The sequence below is a fragment of the Bombus affinis genome, chromosome 10 (assembly GCF_024516045.1).
Source record: "Bombus affinis isolate iyBomAffi1 chromosome 10, iyBomAffi1.2, whole genome shotgun sequence".
Classification (NCBI taxonomy): Eukaryota; Metazoa; Arthropoda; class Insecta; order Hymenoptera; family Apidae; genus Bombus; species Bombus affinis.
In genome coordinates, this window is record NC_066353.1 from 11,766,027 (window position 1) to 11,787,135 (window position 21,109).

The 21,109-nt window shown below is 38.0% G+C and overlaps 1 protein-coding gene across 6 annotated transcripts in view; it reads right to left on the reverse strand.

Annotated features, from left to right (window-relative positions):
- Positions 1-21,109, reverse strand: part of LOC126921299 (myelin regulatory factor-like protein) — a 67,588-nt gene that overhangs the window by 18,167 nt on the left and 28,312 nt on the right. The gene's annotated exons all lie outside the window — the stretch shown is intronic.

Genomic DNA, 21,109 nt, shown 5'->3' on the forward strand with positions numbered 1-21,109 from the left:
CGTTCGTCGAACTGCTCGCTGCACGTCGCTGCCAGACTCTCGATTAAGATTCAGGTGAAAAGAAAAAAATTCTTGAAATTCCGATGTTTCGAATGGCAGATCTAAAAATCCTCGAACCTTCGAACTCCCAAATCTTTCCACCTTCGACTCTTCGAGCTCTCAAATTTCCCAATTTTCAAACTCGCGAAGTAATTAATTTTCAGATCTTCGAGTGTTGGAATCTGCAATTTCGGGTTTCGTTAGCTGCCTTTAACTCGGTTGTATTCGCTGGCGGAGATACGTCGCTTTGAACGCGAAGAAGCTCGCAAGGAAAAGGCGAAACGAGACGAGCAAACTCTAAACTCTGGTGCAGCGAAGTATCGATGGAATTATTCTTCTTCTTTGTTCGTTGGAGCAGAGATTCGAGGAATTGCATCGGCGCGCTAGTACAGCTGTATGTCTCGCGACGCCTATAAAAATGCAAAGACGGAACAAGGACACGCGTTAAGGCGGACATTAAAACGAGTTTACGTTTTCATGCGAACCTGTTTACGGGCAGCCGCATAACAGTTTCTGGCTACCTCTTCCTCGAAACGTTTCGAAAGCACCGCATCCAGAAACGGTGGTGGAATTCGATTGAAGAGAAACCTGTCGTAATCGATCGAGAATCCGCGACAACGTGTTCTAAACTGCCTTATTTGCATATTTCCAATGCAGATAATAAATTATCGTCGTGCATGACGAAACTATTCCGTGTGTCTGATTATCCTTTTAAATAACTCCGCGGTGTTTCTACGTTACGATATAAATAAAGAGAAAGAATAAGAAAAGAATACGAGGGAATTGGAGCGAAACGGGAGGAAATTAGAAGCTGCTCAAACAGACTGACGTTTTGTAATATGGAAATTCGCGTATGTTCCAGTTTCTCTTCGTCCCGTCTTTATCTTCTTTTTTCTTATTTGGTTGGCTCTTTAGGAAAATCCCAGGCGATCGTCGTCGAAGGTGAAAGAACGTACGGGGACGGAAACGCGTGAGAAAAATCGTAATTGGCTCTTCTACTATAAAAAGAACGCCGTCTAAAAGTACATCGATCGCTTTGCATAATCGCGTTACACATTTTCGGGAATTTAGTCCCGATATAGCGGGGCGAACGAATCGGGAATTTTAAGCGGGCAACTGTTCTTCGACGATCGCCAAGCTTCCGAATTATCGATAATTATCGGACGCTGGATTTTTGCGCGTTGGTGAAAAATTTGGAGGTCGAAGGATGCATGGAATTCACAAAACACGCGAACATATATGAAATATCGCAAAGTTTAGTATATTTGTTATGATTAAGCTGCGGATGTTCATGGAAATTTATACTTTTAAGAGCACGAGCCGAAGAATGCAACGTGTGTAGTTTATTTCATCTACCGAGTATCATAACAAATATTACGTTTTTCCATGTTTTACATATTTTTGTATACGCATTCTGTGCACGTTTGCGATGTTAAGTTTCCCACAAACGAATCAACGTTAATATCAACGCTAGACAGTTGTGATATTTAGTATGCAAAGCAAACGTCTAGATTCTAATTTTTTTAATTATTTATTTATTTATTCGCTTGCGGAAAAATCTCCCATTACAGATCAGAGTTACGATATCTTGGAAATTCCATTCCCCGTAGCAAAAGTCACGCTATCGTGACAATTACAAAAAAAAAACTGCGAAATAAGTTTAACAGTTATAGTTTACAACGGGTGGAACGGAAGTTTCGAAGAATTTGACAGATGCAGAAAAAAAGTCCACGGTGTTACGTACTTCGTTTATACACGTTCTGTCGGAGCAAAGCGAACTAGTTGCGAAGCAATTTCGTGAAAAAGTTGAAGAGGAACGAAAGAATCATCGAAATTATATCGAGAGAGACTTTTCATGTACAGAAAAACCCGCACTCTGATAATTACTCTAAGTGTCGTAATAATATAAATTAAACGATACTCTACGTATATGGCACATAACTGCGACTGTACGCAAGTACAAGTAAAAATTCACCAAATATAATTCTGCTTACTCGGCGATGATAATTCCATTTATCGTCGTTCTAAGGAAGAGAACGAATCGAAAATTTCCACGTAAGAGGCGTTCACCATTTTGAAACGGTCAGCCAAGTAATCGCTGGGGGAGGAATATAGGCTGAAGCCAATATAATATACGTGACAGAAATCCGAGGGTTGAATTATACCGGTGGTTGGGTCGTTGCCAACCAATCCCTCCTCGAAGTATCGACCAAACACCGCCCCTGGGCTGCAGCAAGATGGACTTAAATCTGAATATTATTACGACAACCGGCCGTGTATATGTATAGGTAAACAACTGTGATTTTTGCCGCACAATCCACAACCACGCGGTAGAACAATGGAAATATTACATTTTTTCAATAATCTTTGAAACGCGAGAATCTAAAGCGCGGCGATTCTACATGAGTCGATTGTCTGTAAATGCGAATTGACATTTTTCTGGACGCGGGGATGTGGAACTTGACCTAGATTTTATCCATCAAAAAGATTATAACGAGTATTCTACTTTAGATATTTTATACGTTCTCACACTGTGTTATAGCCATTCTTGATAACTTGGCTTTCCTTTTGCCACTTTAACTGCTTGGGTCTCGGTGTTTTTCAGTTTCTCAACGTTAAGCGAATCCAACTGAGAAAATATATTCTCATTTTTACGAAGTAAGTCACACTGAACTACGTAATAACCGTTCTATGCTCAATTTTGCGTTTTCGATACGTAAAAACCTCACGGTCCATCGATTGCCTTCTTTTCTTTCTCTTTTCTTCTTTTTTTTTTCTTCAGTTACACTGAGTAATTACAAGTTACACCAAGGTATACCGAAAAGTAGATTAAACTGTTAATGATCTAGCTTTTCGTCTCTTCTTAACGTCCCATTAATTTATTTCGAGAGAGTAGAGGATAGAAAAAAGCGTAGGAAAAAGCGTAGAAACGAACAGATTATATTTAGAATGGACAGGAAGCCGAAGAAAAAGGAAAAAAGCGTTCGTGAAATTGTGAGCAGAATATTTTTCGATTCAACTAGAGGCAGAAGCGAAGAAAAGGTAGGAGAAGACGGGATGCGAAAGTGAGAAACGAAGACGGACGTTCGCGTTTGTCCGCGGGACAATTTCATTGTCCGCGCAAAATCGTCGTGGCAGGATGAATAACTTTCTAAGATAAGAAAAAAAGATTGTCTTTTTTCCACGGTGAGCGCCAATGGCGGCGTGTACACCATCGGGCAAGTTCGGAGTTTCACCGAGTTTCTGCCTTTTGCGTAATAATTACATTGTTATTAGGAACAAAGCAAGAGGAAGTCGTTAGGCGACTCGAAACAGCGGTGATTATACATTAAATCGGCCGGCTTAAAAGGTAAAAATCGCTGTATTATTAAAGATCGTTCCTCGGACCTTAGCAACATTTTCCGTTCGCCACTTTTCCAGAAACGAGCGAAAAATATTATTAGGGCGATCGCGAATCGAATTGAATTTCCTACGCCTCTTTAATTAACCAAGCTTCGTACGTGATCGATTTGAATCGGAACTTGTGAAAATTTATTCTTAAAAAAGTATTCCATTTTGTCTCTGTTAGCTGCTCGATGTTTTTACAGAACAGAAAGAATAATTCGTTTAGTCGACAGTGGAGAATCGATCTGAATTTTTCTGTCGTTTTAATTCATCGAATTCTTTGATTAATAATTCTTTAATTAATCTCCCGAAGAATTTTCAACGTTGTCCAACAATTCCATGTGAAGTAATGGAAAGCGGAATCGTAGTTTCGGAAGCAAACGGAAGTTCTTATCGTTCTGACCATCGCAACTCCACGAAATCATCCGAATTGAAGCTCGTTCCACGTGCAAACAATGTAATTAACGTGGATGCCATTAACAGTGTTACGTGTTTACGTAAGTTCGTGCGCGAACAAGCTCGAATTCACGTTTCGATGGACCAACGGGCAACCTTGACTCAACGATTTTGAATTCCATCTTTTCCAATCGAACATCGATCTTGTCTAAACGTTCACGGCTACCGTTTTCTAGGTCAAAGGTGTATCCTTCCAGCACGTGTTTAACTTTTAACAATGGGCAAAAATTCAGAACGCTACAAACGAGATGTTCCATCCGATAAAATATCTTTAAAACGCGTCAAAGGATGAAAACTAGCTGATTTGTTAAATTTGTTCATTTAACAAGCATAGAAAGAATTGAAAAATGAATTTTCAAATAAACTCACCAACTCTGACAAATTTTTTCATTACGTTCATTTACAGAATTTCCAACATTTCACGAATATTTCAAGAAAACCTGTTCGACGATGAGCTGAGCATTCGAGCGCGATCGTAATTTCGAAAATTGTAAACACTCGGTCAGAGGCATTTAATGATAGTTAAAGAACCGCAAACTTATTTGATATTCTCGATAGGTGTAACATATCTAAAACGCGACGTCGTTATACCTCTTATCTGTGCATTTGCGTCAGTGCTGGTAGCAATGATTGCTCGGTGATCACGAAACGAGAACTAATCGCGCGCAGAAAATTCTTGCGCCGGATAAAAGCGGTAAAATTTAAGCGCGTTCACGAACGAGATGTAATCGACACGTGGCGGTGTATATACGTGAGATTTGATATTGCCGAAGGCGACACGTGTTCCATACCGACGACGTAATCATTTGCACGTGTAGCTTTCGTGTCGTGAAACAGGATTTACCACGAAAATTTATTATTCCCGCTTCCAGCAATATCGATTAATTGTGTTTTAAACTGTGCTGTTGCACGATAAGAAAAAGCAGATGCACATCCCTCAGAAACACACTGAAATGTTGCGTAACGATCAAGAGGCAGTATGTGAAAATAATAGTTGTAGGAGGCGTACGTTTGTAAGTGAAATCAACAGAAGACAATTTATAATATTAATCCGGGTGCAATCGTCGAATTTTTATACCTCGTTTTAACCGACAAGATCTTTGACGTGAAATCGAAGCCAGGAATCGTGCGTGTCGACAAGAATTTTGTTTCGATATTTTTCCACGTTGAGAACGGTATAAATTGAATCGAAAATAATTAAAAGAAAGTGGAGTAACACTGCGAGGGTCGCTCGTATCTCAAGAATTAACGAAATTCTTTGTCGTGTTTTTAGAGAAATTCGATAACTACGAATATTCGGATTACAAGTAAAAAGCTAGATATAATAAGCGATTAAGGAAATATATAAATAGATAATGGTGTTATCGGCCACCATGATGTTAAGCAACGTTATAGATAGAAAGATAGTTTCTTCCTTGAAACTACTCCTTCTCTTCTTGCTTGATAGATTTCTCGTAACTTTGCATTCAAGAGACTTTAACAAACGCGAAGGTGAGAATAAGAACGAAAGTATGGTTCGTTCGAGCATTTTATTTTTATTCGGTGTGACGCAAAGCAGGAAGTTTCATATGTAAATGCTTCTGTTGGTCAATAACCTGCAGGGTTCAAGAATAGAAAAGACACGATTTTAATTGCGACTCGTCGGGCATAAAAATGGACAGACTCTCGTCCGGTTCGATCGATCGAGCCCGAAACTATGCAAAACGATTCGTGCATAAGCCCCGACACCGTCGACTTTCTCCGACAGAGCAAATAGAAATGCGCTGTAAACTGTTCGAGCCGTGTCGCCTCTATGAAAATTAGCTCACTTTCGTTCGGCATCGTAAAAAGTTCGTCCGCTGTCTACGAAACTGATAATCATACTAATTACCTGCAACAAAAATTCACGTCAATGATCCGAATAAAATATAACCTACGGAGTACTAAAATGTTCTCTCAGACGGAACGTTCTTTTTTTTTCTTTTCTAATATTCGAGATATCGTCTAATAAAATACTTCCTCTGGCTCTTTTTATTTTACATAAAAAATTTCCTACAAGTATTTAACAAAAGAACAAGCTAAGGACTTTCTAATAGTTTTTAGATGTGCAACGAAAGAGCCTGACTAGAACATTGTCGTTCTTTTCGCGAAAAAATATCCAAACTTGTAACAGAGACTCTTCGATTTTCTTCAGCGAAATGTTTCCTATAATTTTTAATCTCTCGCGACAAAAAATTGCGAATATTTTGGATTCCTTCGATTAAAATATTGTAGGAATTGCAATGGTAGAATTACGAGATCCACTGCGTTTGTTGAGTTATCGAAATTACCAGGATCACCTGTCGCTGGAACTAATTTTCCACGGAATCGCTTCTCAACCAACTGACCCGTGAGACTCGGCCTGTGATACTCGTAGCCGCTTGCAGAACCGGAAGAACGCTTAAACGGAGGAAGTTAATCGAGCCGAATCGACGATTTCACCCCCTTAATCGCCGGGGCAGCTGCCGAACTCACTGTGTTACCGCTTAAACGATCGGGGAACGCAAGCTTCGACGCAACTTTTTTCACGGCAATTACAGGGTCACGGAGGGATGAACCGGCCACCGACAGGTGTTGAACCCCACGAGGGCACGCAATCCCAGCGATTTTCACCGGATAAACGCGGCGCACGTTTAGTTCGATGCTCGATAATAGGTGTCGAAAGAACGTCACGTGGCTATTAACTGGGGTTCACGAGGGCTAATTTACCGAGACATCGATGCATCCTAAGCTTCGTCGCCCGATCAGTGTACCGAATAAACATCGTATAACTGTAATTCGCGAAAATTCTATAATTTCGTGCGACGGAATCTCTGCGCCGAGGACTTTTATCGAGTAGCTGCTTAATTGGAGAAGGAACATGACGTGACGACTAGCAAGGTCCACGGGAGATAACTCAGGATGACGTCGATGGATCCTCGGTTTGGTCACTCGACTAATGTACAGAGACATCGAATATACGTTGTACAGATGTGAACTGGCGGAAATTGTACAACTTTTGCCAGTAGAGTCTCTGCGCTGAGGACTCTTATCAAGTAGCTGTTTAATTGGAGAAGGAACATGATGTGACGACTAGAAAGGTCCACGGAAAACAATTCAGAATGACGTCAATGGATCCTCGGTTTGGTCACTCGTCTATTGTACAGAAACATCGAATAAACGTTGTGTAGCTGTAAATTAGCGAAAATTATACAATTTTGTGCAGTAGAGTCTCTGCGCTGAGGACTCTTATCGAGTAGCTGTTTAATTGAAGAAAGAACATGACGTGGCGATTAGAGAGGTTTATAAATGGTAATTCAGGATGACGTCGATGAAACCTAAGTGTAATTAGTATATAAAGATATCGAATGAACGTGATGTAGTTGTAAAGCAAAAATTATGCAACTTTGTATAATAGAATATCTGTTCTGAGAGTTTCGTCGAACAATTATTTAATTAGAAAGAGAATGTCGAGTGACATTTTTGGATAAAGTTCGCAAGGAGTAAATTACCGGAGTATGCAGTTGGCTATGAAATAAACATCGCGTAACTGTGAACTTGCGAAACTTGTTAAAATAATCTTACATAATGGAATCTCTGTGTCGATGCTTTTTGTCGAATAACCGTTGAATTGAACTCGTTAAACCGTATGTCTATTCATAGATGTATAATGATAGAGTTTTATAGTAACGGTACGCGAGATGTTACTTTATTTTCCTTCCTCTGAATGATCTCTTCTTTCGCTTCGTTATAAATGGGAAGGTTGTTGAATCTAAATCGAAGTGTTAATTTAGGCTCTTAGAACCGCGAGAGAGATTTAGAAGGAATTACGATGATTCGTTAGCAAGATAACGTTCCTTTCATCCCGCGATGAAACGGCACTTTTATAAATTAACGTATAGTTTCTCTTTTAGGTGGATTCTTTTATTTCCTTGTTTTATGGGCGCAATGTTATCGAGCGTAATATGAAGCGAAAAGCAAATTAATTCCAGTTGCCCGAATTGTACGTGCAATTTCTCTCGTTTTTTCCTTCTTTTTTTTTTTTTTTTTAAATAACTTGGAAATCACTCGAGTCGAAATAAGAAATGTAAATTAACGACTTCATGGTACAAATCGTTCGATTCGATAGAAAAATATTACTCTTCCGCTATTACCGGTATTATTGGTTAGAAAACGACTATTGCATGTTACAATTCATTTTCAGTGACTTCGAGCGATATTACTTCCTGGAAGTTTCCGGCGAACGAAGATAGCCAAAGCGCACGGATCTATGGATCGCCATTACGATAACAATAAAAAGCGTTTCATTAATAATCGGAGAAAGTCGCAGTCGCACGTTTCTCCATTGTTTCGCTACGGTATAGTTTGTCCCTCTAGAACCGACTTTGACTAATGGAAAACACGAACACAATTACAATTACGCTATTTTATATGCATCTAATGATAAACTTACGACATAAATAATTACTTCAATTCCCTAATTACCTTTCTTTTTAACCTGTATGTATCATTGTTACATTCAATTCACGCTTTTATGATTCCTTTTATTTACGATTTCTAATCAGATTCACGAGAGCAAACCATTGTCTAGCACGAGCTGCATTCGAAGATTTTAATATCAGATTGGTATAAAAGTTCGTTTGCTTCCTTGAACGACTGTTTATTACAAATGAAATCGTATTGTATGCATTTTTAACCCGTTAATTGGAAAAGCTGAATTAACTTGATATCCAAGATTTATTCGAACGATTCCAAAGTTCATAGTGATATCTTTTATTTGCTCGATAGTTGCCAGCTTTTAAAATGCGTCGTTCCACAAAATACCTTTTATTTTAATCACGTTTCTTACGTTTGTTAATTAATAATAGTTGGTTATTTAACAATAATGAATATCTTAATAGGTCGAGGAAGACTTCCAAAAGGAACATTACACCGCTTTCGTTTCTATCGGCAAAGAAAAAAAAGAAATATGGTAAATGGCATAAGAGCATGCTTCACCAAAACGCACCGTGACTACCGAAGTTTGCCATTCGATTTGGTACGAAACTCGATGAGACATTCGACGTGGTTACATAACGCGATACGTGCAAACAATACGACGATCTCGTAAAACCGTGATTTAACAGGAAGTTATAACAATGAACATCATAAAACTCACCTGTCTTATAAAAAAAAAAATACACGAAAACAAATAAAACATAAGGCAAGAATAAAATACCACGTCACAACATGAAAACTAGAGGGGAAGAACACGGAAAATCACGTTTCCCATTTCATGCAAACCAGCGGGTTTTAAATATTATCTTGTTAAAATTCTCCTCTTATTTAATTTTCTTATCGTCTTCGTGAAATGTTGTTCGACGCGATATCAAAATGTCGAAGATATTAAAATATTACTTATCTTAACGATTATATCTTCTGCTGGATCTAACAGGCTATTCCATTCGAACTATTTGAAATTCGAAATATTCCTTCGTAGCGGTAACGCGACTCTAAAGTCAACAAACCGCCATTCTAAAATGGAAAAGCATAATACCCGTTGCCACCTGCTCTGATATTTAATAACCGGTCGAGCGACGTGTTCCCGTTTCCAAGAAATTTTTCCCAAATTTAAACTACCGGTTCTGCCGGCCTCGATTTACTCGCGGATATTTTTTCACATTTTTCCACCAGTCGAAATTACCTGCAACGGGCAATAATCGACGAGCGCCGGCTTGATTAATTCCAGAATCCTCGTGATGCTCGGGCTGATGGTGGTTCCGTGGGTTTTGAACGGGATCGGCTGTCTGGTGCTGCAGGGTCCATGGAAATTCCATGATTGCACCGATTTCGAGGGAACTCGATCACTCTCGGAGGAATGTCTGGCAGAAAATCACGACAACACTCGCACCACTACATAACTGCGCTTCGAAAGTCGCAATTGGTCGTTGGAAATCCGTGGAACCACTCCGATCTTTCCATGTTAACGAAAAATGTGCCTCGTTACGAAAAGAAGGAAGATGGATATTTATCCGAATACTCGAGTCCTTAAATTCTTCAATTTGTTAATCTTCAGAGTTTTAACTAAATCTCTTTCATTTTCAATCAATTTTTATTCGCCACAGCGATCGGTATATCGCGCGTTCTGAGTGTTCGATCTCGATCGCTCCTCGAGTTCTTCCGTTGAAACGCTCGAAAGTCCGGATGAAGTTTAAAATTCACTATCGAGAAATATTGAAGAAGTCCGTGCGGTAAAATTGTCACGAACACGTGAGAATCGTGCAGGATCGCTGGATCGATGACGTTCTCGATAACGATCGTGATGGACTGACCGGGGATGAATAGTTGGAATCGAAACGAGACGATGGTGGTACGCGGCCCTTGCTTTCTCGTGGGGAAACAAAACGGCATTATCGTGGCCCTCTTGGTATCGACGAGGGTCGTTCGTACCACCACCATGTTACCAAACGTAGTGGGGGTTTCTACGGGCGATCGGAGGGCGGCGCTTACCAGCAGCCTTCGAGACGCAAGGGGTTGTTTCGTGCAAGCCCCTCGTCCGCATGAAAATGCCCCAGAATCTCCTTGTCCTCGTAGGTAGTCGTGTTATTGTAAATTGGTTAAATTACTGGCTGGTCTTCAGGGCCTGTCCGACTATGAAACTCAACTTTTTGATTTATGCATTTGTGTTTATAATACTTCGCCTCGAATCGTTAATAACAGAGTTAGCATTCAATTCGCTATCTATGTTGTTGTTAATAATTCATTGTTAGAATGGTATTAATTAATATCTAGCAAGAGAAAGTATTCCCGAAGGATCGAAGCGAAAGACACATTTATCGTTTGTTTAAAGAGCAAGATTCGAAAATAATCGATCTCGAATCGTTTCATACTCTCGTATATCGTATTCAGCCTTCATAAAATTTCTTCGATACTCGCAGCACCGGTCAAACCTCATAAATATTCAAATCATATTTACTTATTTTTCTCAACGACTCTATGAAGTGTCTAAAGCAAAAACTCCTCTTCGAACGAGGTTACAAGATGCGTCTTGCATCCATACATCGAATTGATTTGCAAGAAGTACGTAGTAACAATCCATAAAAATAAACGAACGATCGTAAGCGAACTATAAATAATCGGCTGAGGTAGCTTGATTATCTGCAAAAGCGTCGTAAATCCTATCAAACGAGACGCGCGTTGAAAAGTGGCTGTACGTTAGAAACCGCTAAACCCTCTAAGCCAGAAGGTTCAAAAGATATCTTCATCGAACAATTAACATCGAATCATTTGCCCAAACGTTTACGATCGCTCCGATTCCACTTTGCTTCTTTATTGCGTCGTTCGACCACCATACTTGTAGCGTAATAGCGTTCTACCCCTGAACAAGGAGGGCGGTGCTTCCGCGGATCTTCGAATCAATGAGGGTAACTTTGCGCGATCCCTAAAGACACCGGATTTTATGGATTTCCTAATAAAATACTGTTCAACTATTGTTGTTTGTTCGTGAAGCTAATCATCGTACACTCCTATATTTCGTCTTCTATTTTTCGATTTAATATACGTCGCAGAAAGTTATAACGTCTACGATCGAATATCTTTTGCAGTTGGCGTTAGAACTATCAGGATTTGTTGTGCTTACAATTGGTAGAAATGTGTAGACATTTTTCCACAAGTTTTTCATGCGAATTAACGTTAGAAGATGTATGGAGATTTTCAGTATTTGCGATCATTAAAAATACGCAGGTGCTTGTAGAGAGACTTGGCTTGTAGAGATCAGCTTTTTCTTTATTTTTCAATTATCCAAGTTATGCAGGTGCTGTTATGCAAAAGGAAAAAAATAATGCAAGTGGGGAATAACAAAAAATTAAATTAGTCGACTGTTATTAAGATAAAAAAACATAATTATACGGAAGCCTGCATTTCATTGATGATATCTTTAATTACTTCAAATAATTATGATATTGAAGATCGTTGAGACGTTAATGAGGATTAGTCACGAGAGGAAGGACATTCTAAAAATTCGTAGGATATAAATTTTGATCGTCTAAAATACGCGAATCGATAAACAGAAGGAGAAACTACGAGAAGGTATCGCAAGAGGGTAATGGAGCAGCACGAATTGCCATTGTAAATTCTAACTTTGTTTCATTCGAAAATCGTTTCGCAGTAATGATAGGTACTTTTAAGTTATCACTATTTCATAAACTATAGATAAGAAGAGCGTAGTATCTACATAAAACGAATGAAGCAAGATAGAAGGTTAGCAGTTTGATTAATAATTACGCGTTTTGATCAGAAATTCTAAGTTATAAGATCGATAAACTTATTAATAGTTTGGAATAATATTAGATTAATATTAATAGATCGGGACTTTTTAATTTGCGAAACAAAATTATGGGGTCGTACAAACTTTTTCGTCTACCACGTACCAGTGAAATGAAAACTATGAATCATCTGTCGTTAAAGTGTCAAGAAGAATTCACCGAGTTATTAATTGAAATAAGTATGAAACATCAGCTTCTTAAAAAATCGCTTAAATGGACTTACGTTTGGGATTGAAGCAGAATTTTAAACGATTTCTAAGATGATCTTAAACACGCTTATGACATTTTATACTGCGTGTGTATCGCAAAACGACGTCTTCGTCGTTGACGATGATGAAATCAAAATATCGATTAATTGTAAAAAACGTCGAAAATTAATCATATTATGTAAACTATTCGGCCAAGGTTTAATTCTTTATGCGAAAATAAACGAGCACGAAGTAAATCGTAAAAATTTAATATTAAAAACAAAACCATGTTAATGTTGAAAAGATACTATAAAATATGATATAAAGGAATCTTATTAATTTCTTGGGGACAAAGAGCCATCCGCTCAAGTCCATTTGGGAATTTCATGTACGCTCGATATATCGTTCTCTGGTTTTCCAGGCGCTTTTTTTATTCGCATTTGGTTATCGAGGAACAAGCTTCCTTCACAGGACTGAATTTCGAAACGGGACGAGCGGCATCGATTACCAATTATGGTCGCTAATGACCAGCATTTAGAGATATCCGCAGTGCACGAACGAGAATAACTCGACGACACGAAACTCACGAATAAATTCGTAGCATCCTTCTTCGTTCGAAATCTCGTGAATCTGGCGATCGCGGAAGTGGCGAATTACACGTTAAGATCTTATTTACGTTACGTTAAATAAGTTGAAAGAAAAATTGGAAAGGACGAGCGTGAACATTTTGAGTTTTTATAAATTTTATTTTTAGAATAAACAGAAATATTTTTATTAATTTATATTACGTATGTTTTCCGATGCTTCTTTTTTTTCATAGAAAGATTTCTATGACAGACAATTTCTCTTTCGGCAAAAATTAGGATCGAAATAATTAAGGGAACGTTGAATATTGCGAGAAGAAACGGAACGAAAATCTTTTTGTAATCGATCGTTAAAAATCCAATTGAATTTCGTCAAGGATTTTTTAGGTAATTTCGAAACAGTATCCTGTTGATGCAATTTGGAGAAAAAGGACAAGAAATCGCGAACAAGATCGTTACTTTCATCTTCCGACGTGGATAAAGTGTTGACGGAATTTTATTGAAGACTATTTCGACTCATTAAAATTTCGTTCCAGAGAAGCTGACAATGTAACGAACGTATTCGCACATTTCGTTGTTCGCGTTGCCACGCAATCTGTCTCAACGCTTATTATTAACGCCAATTACAACGTAACATATAAATAAACGAATCCTTAAAATTCTCAAGATACGTAAAAAGCACGCTTGGTCAAACGAATCCTGTTAATCTCCATTCTGCAATTTTTCATTACGTTTATATCACTGAAAATGTAACTGAGAGAATGTAAATGAGATTTGATATCAATAGCGTGACAAAGAATTGGACCCCAGACTATTTCTGAACTTCAGAATCAAAGCGTATTAAGTGCACTTTTGACAAAAATCATATTTTACATTTCACTCTGCTCGATGGTTAACGTTCTTTTGGTTCTGTGTCTATATCTTGTAACAAAGTTATTGCAATTTTAATTTGCTCTTCTCTAAGGTTTAGAAAATGTGACTTAACGCTAGAACTACCAATCAAATTGATTGGTTTTATAATTTCATCTTAAAATTCCTACTTCATATTCATATTCATATATTTTTTCTCCGCAATGACGTAATGACTTTCGCAACGATAATTAAAAGAATAATATGATGAATTTTATTTTGTTTTTTACGCATTCAAACTCAAAATAATTTGAAATAAAAATTGTAAAATAAAACGCAAGGCTACTTATACCAATACCAGCCAAAATGACTGATACTTGTCAAAATGTAAAAAGGTCCTGCAATCTGTTTATCGAACCTCAATTAACCAGTTTCCTCGTTTTCTGCAACTTGCCACACGTTTCTCAAATTTTTACTGCGTATCATTCGATATGACGATATCAGTTATCAGGAAAATTCCGAGTCGATCGTTAGATCGCTAGATGCTAACACTAGAAATATGTAAAAATGACTGTTTCTACAATTTTATAAACGTAATTTAAGGATCATGGTCGCAAATGGATTAATAATTAATAAAAAATATACTACATAACATGGGATTGTTTCTGCAAGAACGTAATAGATCAATAAATATACAAATATTCTATTATTGGGTATTTTTTAGAGACTGGTCATTTTCACTGGTTTTGGTAGAAATAGCTTCGTGTTAACTATCGGTAGTTCTAGTGTTAAATTATAAATAATTATGTTTGAAACAGATGGAAGATGAAAAATCTGTTTTCTTCGAAGTGTACACTTTTCAAGAATATTTGAGGACGTCAACCATACGGAGCATGGTCTCAACAAAACAACATTTCATTATCTCCAAGGACAATCCTGTTCGTTTTTTTTAAATAAACTAGCAATAATTTGAAAAAAGACTACAACACGTAGTCTACATATTTTTAACGAATACAGACGTAAGAACTCTTGACGCTTTTAACGTCGACTCGTATTAATACTATACCATGATACTCGTATTAAAAGTAGCTTTTTCCAAGACCACCTACGTATCTTCAATAACTGGATAGAAAAAAAAAAAAAGAGAAGCTGATCATATCGCTGCTTGGCATCGATAATGGCAGAACTGCAAAAATGTAAATTTTAGAGGAGAGTCATTTTAACATTTACAGAATGATGTTCGTGAGTCGTTTCAACGAGGTCGCAAGGCTGACCTGGCTCGCCATATGCCACTGTTCGCGAAAACGATACAGCCTTTCGCTTATAGCGTCAAGAACAACTGAAGATGAACCAGTGTCGTAAAACTAAGGCCAGGTCGATAGCGGCGTAAGTAATAATTTTGCCCTCTGACGCACAACTGGTGGAATTATACATACACCGTTTCACTTGCTAAAAATGGAAACATAACGTACACCTCTCGCTCGATGACAGCAAATTCGACGTTGTACGAATTGTGGCATTATCGATGCGTCGGCGACGTAAATTTATGATCCCAAGGCGTTGATCCCAAAATCGAAAGGGTACGAGACTAATACGTGGCTCGTACGAATGTTAAAAAAGAAAGAAAGAGAAAGAACGGCGGTGACGTGTCTCGGGAAATAAAGGCGTCCAGAGCGTCGAATTGGCTCCCGTGGAATTCTTTTGGTAACCACCTGCTGTTGGCTGAGTCGCGTGCGTGTAGCCACGGGTGCGTGTAATCGCACGCATTAAGTGGCCGCGTGTGTTCCATCAACCCCTGCGCTTCTATTACCGTTACGGACGAGCGAGCAGGCCGGCGATCATTCCCAGGCGCGCTTCGAAATTCTTACCTCGCAGAAACGCAGCCAACCCGATAATATGTAAATGTTTGCTCCCGGTTAAATAGCCCACCCATCCGCGACCCCTGATTACGCGAACCACCGTTTGTTTCCCGTATCGTTCCCATCGAACACGCCAGATTTCCTCGTTCTCCTCGCTCGTTACGACTTTGCATAATTCTCGCATAATCGAACTATGTAAAATAAACCAGGGTTTAGCGAGGGTTTTTCCCAATTTTTGCTGTTCGGACGTAAAGTTGATACGAACCTAACCCGAACGTAAGAGGATGTTTTTAGTCAATTTTGAACATCGAGCGGATTACGTTGAAAGGACATTACGTTTTTAGGGAACTACGTAATTACGTCGAGCAAATAGGAGGGAAGATTTACGAGTCAACGACTGTTATTTATTCGCGATCTGATAAAGTGCGTATGGTTATTTTTGAGGGAAATTTTATAAACACGTAATTAAAGGAGCGGAGCTCGAGCAGAAAATTATCTGATCCGCCGAATGCTACGAGAAATTTTAACATTTCGTGTGTTTCGTATATTTTTCTATGTTGCCTGCATTCCGCGCGTTTTTGCAACTTTAAACTTCCTATAAACGCGCATAAACACGGTCATACGCACATAAGCGCGGTTTGCTGATAGCGGTGACGTGTGATTATTTTTCTACGTGGATTTATATTGTGTTCCGTGCGAAGGATGCGTTTAGTCCCTGATCTAAAATTGAAATTTTAGGCAATTCATTTTCGAAGTTGTTGAGAGGCAAAATTTATACCACGATACGGATTAAAGCGAATGAAGTTACGTTTGTCCTGTTACCGGTGGAAGGAGAATGCAAACGTTAAAAGATTGAACAGTGACACGAAGAATCTTACAATGCCAGAAAGTCTGCGAGTGTGAATCGAGTAATTCAGATGATGGATCAACGCTCTAATTGCCAGGCGTAAAAAAAGAACGGCGGATGTTTCAATCGTAGATTAACAGGTCCCGTTTCGCTCCAGCGAAAACGTCGCGTATTCTTTCTTCTTTTTTTCTTGTCCCTCCAATGCGGTTCGCTACGAATCGATACGCGGAGTCGAGAACGGCTTATGTCAGTAATCCGTGTTCACGTGCTTCGGTATTATGATAATAAACAGTGAGTAACCGTTGATCAACCTTCCATTACACATGCAACGCTGCAACTGCTACGCAAGAAAGCAATTGGACAAAAAATATTGTGCAACCGAGTAAGAGACACTCGTTTCGTTCAATAACGAACTATAGGATCGTGGGATTTAAAAGGAGGGAAAAAATGATTAGGGAAATGAATAGACGATCCTATTAACCTACGTTTCCATGATTTCTATTTGGGAATAATAAAGTGAGATATGTACGGCACATACAATTTTTGACATAGCAATTTTTCTATGTGGACATCTCCTATCTTTCGCTTCCTATCGTTTCATTTTTCTTAGTAATGAATTACACGTGTGTTTGCAGGAATTAAAGCAGCTCGAGTATCGGAATAGTATAGTTCGCGTACTTTAAAAGTCGTTATTATACGGAGTATTATTAGAATTATACTATCTGTGTGTCATACGTGAAATATCCGGCTGATACGATAAATTATTTATTTAAAAGAATTAAAACAAGTGTAACGAAAATGGGTTTATATTAATTTTGATATTCACTATGATAGAAGTTTCTGTTTCTACGTAAGTGATAAATCAGGTAAAATTTGTGTAAAGTCTATGGATCTACGGTATTTCGAATAAAATGAAAGATATTAATTAGACGATAGAATATGTAATTGGAATATAATAAAACTTCTCTAAAATGAATAAATCCGCGGAATTTAAAATCACAGAAGATCTATTATATGTTCCTGCGTCGCAAACGGAGTCGCGGGCTTTCGTTGAACCGCCGTATTGATGCAATTTGCAGTTGTTTTCGGTTTTCCCAAGTTTCCTCACGCTGATCTCATTGTTCGAGCCTTTATCGCCACTTTATCGGGATTAGCAACAATCCTGATGTTGATTATGCTCGACTCGTTAAGACATGGTCTGAAAATTCGCGCGCACGCGTTCCTTTATCGTCGATTGTAACGCAACGCGCGTTATCGTACGCGAATCGAGCGACTCGCGTCTGTTTTCGTACGGCAAGGTATGAGCGACGTAAAAGAAAATCAACGAATCTTTTCGCCATGCTTTGTCGATCATGGGATTAGATTCGATTTACTATGCAGCGAGTTTCATTCTACGGCATCGTCGAGTCGTCCGAGTTGCACAATAGTTTGGCTCATGACATGTAACGCTGGAATTAGCAGCTCAATTAAAATAACTGGTGCGAGATTTCTGCAATTACAAAATACCAGGTCGTCCGAGAAGTTTCTTTCGTTTTATAAGGAAATTACAGATGCACAACGTTCTCTGTTTTATATTATTTTATTGAATGATCGTAATAATAGAAATAGAACAAAATCGATCAGACGTAATTCAATAGAATTATAATATGAGACTCGACTATCATGATCATGATAGTAATATGCGTGTGTGTACATATATACGTATACATAGATGAATTGTTATTCTCCATGTTACGCGATAAAGATTATTACGTAGCGATTTTCGTTTGTTTCTTTATTTTTATTTTTTGTGAAAGTTTAATGTCGTGTTAAATGCGCATGGTTATTAGTGAAGTCTTTGGGATTTTTATTTTTGATAGTAAATATTTCAGGGAATTTTCAAAGATACACGATATGTATGGTACATTGGTTGGAACAACGGTTTGGACGATCCGTCGGCAAAGAAAAATCGCACTCTGTCCTCGCTTCGTGACGCTCCGAGAGCATCCAAGCCGTGACCTTAACTAACTGGAATTAGTGTGGCAACGAGAAAATTATCACGGTCGTTTAGCAATCATCCTACACGATCGTTCGAGTTAATGCGAAAGCCGCGTACGCGAAAATTAAATTCTCAAATGAAATGCAGTTATTGTAATTGATACGCCGCTGGCGCGTCTCGCCTCTTCGTCGCTTTTCTTTTTTCTTGTAATAAATTACGCAATGTAACAGGAAAAAAGAATTTCCTCGGGAAAAAACATCGATAAACTATCGTTTATTTACTTCGAGATATCGTGCAAAAGGAACTAATTTAATTCAAATGGTAATAACTCTAAGATAATAACAAATATCTTCTTTGCCTGACACGTAGAATTAACAAAGTTTCCCATTTTCAACGATCACTCGTGACACGATATTCGATGTTTCATGATACCAACAATGAGAGATCATTGACCGCCTATTTATTTTAAGACGTTGTATTATCTATAGAAAAAAAGTGTAATACCGAGTAACGAAATTGCTCAACTATGTTTTGATGTATTTGTACTTTCGTCGTACCGAGTGTGATCTCTCACAATTATGAAAATAAAAAATTCGACAACGTATCAACTTATCGCGATCTCTCAAACTATAGTACACCCTTTCACCGAATAGTTTCTTCACTAGCGATACGTACGACACATCGATCGCGTACCAAACAATCTCGCTGTTGCACTTGAAAGTGTTGAGAAGATATTTAGTAACACGACACCGGCGTTAAATGCACACAATCACGTTCATAAGACACCGGACAGTTGGTAATGTTAAACACGATATTTATTAACGTAGGTTTGTAATAACGGTTTAAAAACATCGACTAATCAACCAGTATTTAAATACCTACACGCGTTAGATCAAACGTTCTAAGTATCCTTCAACAAAAATAGAAACCGAGAGGAAGGAAAATCAAGGACGAAATTTCGTTTCAGAAGGATTCTGGAAGATTAATTCCCGGTAATTGCCTGTAAATAGAATATTTCTTATAGAAGAAAAATTTGTTCTATGACATTACACGCGTCATACCGATGGTAACGAGCTATTGTCTATGATCGACGACAGACGTTAATACTCGTAATAGCAAATTCTCCTTCTTCGTTCATTAGTTTTCGTTAGAATTATTCTTGCTTCTTTCGTTTATCAAGATATCGTAGTTATATTCTACCTTGTTCGATTAAATTAACTTTCATTTGTCTCGATATCAAAACAGTGTACAAGTTGTGGCGATAGTTGAACTTATTTGCTCAAGATCAAACTTCTTTTTTCTCTGTTATTGCTGTTGCTTCATTTTCGATCAGTTTTCTATCGATAGCGAATTTCTTTACGAACGCTTTTAAATAAACAGCGTTATTTTTCAGTGTCAGACAACGCTGGCGTGTATACATGGCGTGGTCGAACATGCGATCAGAGATTGTTCCTCTTTTTTATTACGAGACAAGCATGAATTCCCTATGGTACAACGATAAACGTATTATCGTGTTCGAACGTTTGACGTCCACGTGCACGTGTCTATCATCGCTTCGTGTCTAAAACGAACTCTGCGATCGGCAGTTGTAATCGTGGCAAAAGGACTGCAAGAAACAGTGCCTTTATTTCTCTTGGAAAAATAGGAAGGAAACGAAAAGAGAAAAAGAAAACGGTATATATCATCGTAGAAATTTGCGAATAAATTCCATTAATCGCAGCTACGATCTTCGTTTATGGAATTGCTTTGTCGAAATTCGAAAATAAATAAATGTTATAAAAATACTTAACTTGAAAGAGTTGATTCGATATTGCAATTATTTGAGAAAATAACTCTCGATTTCTTCTATGATGAAAACGGTATTATTGGGTTGGCAACTAAGTGATTATCACCTAATGACAAAATCCGTAATCACTTAGTTGCCAGCCCAATAATTTAAGAAAATGTAGCCTATGATTATCTAATAAGATACATAAACAAATAAAGACAATCTTTGGATCGAATAATTTGAAAGAATATAGAAAGGCCGAGTCAATGCAAGGATTTTCTAAATTTTGCCTAATTCAGATTCTTCGATCTCGATGAAATCGGTGATAATTTGTTGAAAAAAAAAAAAAATCGAGAAATATTTGATACGCGACTGGTATAGCGCACAGTCAGTTTTTTCTCCGTTGAAGAGATGTGAAGTTTCCGAAAGGATAGAACGTGGAAGACAAACACAGCGTGGCGCATAGATAATGGAATTGCAAATGATAAAAATACACTGATCTACAGAACGCGTTGTCGTCAAAGCGTGAACAGTATATAGAAATGGCTGTATCGATAAGGAAGCGCGTAACAAATTACAAAAATAATTAAATTGTTAAAACTGATAACTAATTGTTTGCCTTAACGATACATGCGATCTTTCACGTTCCCGTTGATTCAGAAATCTCTATATATCGTGCACGATATTTTGACGAAATTATTGAAACCTCGTTGCACGATTAAAAGCGATACTAAATGAACCATTGATATCGGCGTAATTCAAACAAAGAATAACGTATACGTAAAAATTCAGCTGACTCCGGTTAAACACGTTATTTGCAAGAGTTATTTAAATAGATGTGTTACTTTATTCCAGCA